Source organism: Pinus tabuliformis, chromosome 5_2 (assembly GCF_031772625.1).
Source record: "Pinus tabuliformis cultivar Carrire ecotype Pingquan chromosome 5_2, CPIR1, whole genome shotgun sequence".
NCBI classification, from domain to species: domain Eukaryota; kingdom Viridiplantae; phylum Streptophyta; class Pinopsida; order Pinales; family Pinaceae; genus Pinus; species Pinus tabuliformis.
In genome coordinates this window covers 361,124,773-361,126,820 of record NC_142306.1, presented here as the reverse complement: position 1 = coordinate 361,126,820, position 2,048 = coordinate 361,124,773, and positions in this window count along the sequence as shown.

The following is a 2,048-nucleotide window of genomic DNA, read 5'->3' as shown; positions in this document are numbered from 1 at the left end:
CACATCAATTCTCCAATTTATAGTGTTATATGATAATTATATTGACTTAGAATTGTATAAACAATACGTTGTCCAACCTTTCTTTGTAAAGGAAACATGTGAGGGTGTCCCACTTTGCCTTATTCTATTATGATGGTAAGAATTTTAATTATTGTTAGATATATTTCAAAATTTGTTATGATATGTGAGCCTTTTAGTTATGCCAAAACGAATGATGAACTTTAGATTTATATTTCAAAAATAAGAGGAAGACCGTATAATAAACTTTTAAAACTTTTAAAATAAATTTTGGAAATAGGTTCCTATATAGATGGATATAAGATTTATATTTCATATTGATGATAATAATGTTTATACCTTTTAATAAAATTTATAAGATAAATAAAAAGTTTTATTTAAAAATACTTTTTATATTTAATAATGATAAAAATAAAATATTATAATTGTAAATATAATAAAGATGTTTTTTTTTTTCTAAAGCAAAGATATGTGATTTTTCTAAATTGTATATTGAGGATCAAAACACTTCAATCAGAGAAACCATGACTAAAAAATCCCCACACAAACTTGAATACAAAGGTACCCATACTCAGCTTCGTGCTATGATCGACGTTGATTCCATCAACCCACATCACAATACATACTCGACAAATATACCATCAAAATAGACCAAACATAATCGCCATATATGGCTCATAAACAACAAAACTAAGACCAGAACGCCAAAACCGACAAGTAAGCAAATGAAAATTAAGACCAATGGAAAATACAAGAGCCTTTCTAACCTAGCCGAAGACAACCACATATGCCACCCAACTACAAATCCACACCGTTGAATCACTGGTTAGTGTCCGAAGAGGACATTGTCACAAGAGCCCTCACACTTGAGCCTGAAGGATCCATCAGGTCACCACTATCTGATTCAAAAGCAATATGACCTTCCACATGCATCAAGCGGGAGTCAATCATGTCCAAGTAGAAGTGTTGGTTTATAAGCATCCTCTTAATGTATTCCAGGGTGGTGAAGACATTACACTGCTCCACTTGTTTATCTTTCAATACCAAACCCAACAGGGTCTTCATTTGACAATGCAGAGCCACAAAATTCAAATATCATTTTTCCTGTCCCTAGTGTGCCCAAGGTCAGGAAGCCATGCCAACATGTCCTCCATGATTTGAAATTCAAAATGGGATTGTCTTTCAACCCCTGCTCGAGTCTCAAGTTTGTGAATTTCCTTCCTTCTATTTGGTGGAGCAACATTAAAGTAAGTGGCAGTCAAGTCATGATAAAAGAGTCTCTCTCCTCTCTGAACTCGTAGAGCATTGCTACCTACCCTCCGTCTACACCACATTCTTTGTCTCAGTGGCATAATTAAGGCATCAGGGGCACACCTAGAGCGACTACTATGATTATCTATTCCTATAAAGAAACAAGAGAACAAACTAGACCCACCTTCTAAAGGACCATGGCACCAACCCACTATATCATCACTGAAACTCAATACACAAACCTCAGACTTGACAGAAGCCCCAACAAGAGAAACAAATGGCATGGCATACTCAACTAAGGACTCACACCCATCTACCATTAAGCAAAAGAGCAGACCAAAAAGAACATAGAACCATCGATTCCTATGAGACACAACCAACCATGATACTCAACCCATAGGTGCCTTGAAGGTCACAATATATACTTCACACAATGTCTCACAAATAACATAAACCAAACAATACCCGCCTGCCTAACCTTTAACCATTTCAAGGATCCCTTAATCAATAGATACAAACAGGTTGACAAGCCACCCAAAGCCCTATCCATGGACTGAAAATGAATTCCAGACATAACAACATAAACCCTAGTACTTCAGACTTAGACACAATGCTACACTAAAGAAAGTAACCAAACATAGTGAGAAAACAACTTGAAACTCTATGTTGTTAGAAGTAAATGACGCCCTTGCTAGCCCACCAAAATTAAAGGTTCCATGCGACCATGCATGGTCTAGTATGACCAAGGATCTTTGTTACTTCCTCCACCACCATGGCAA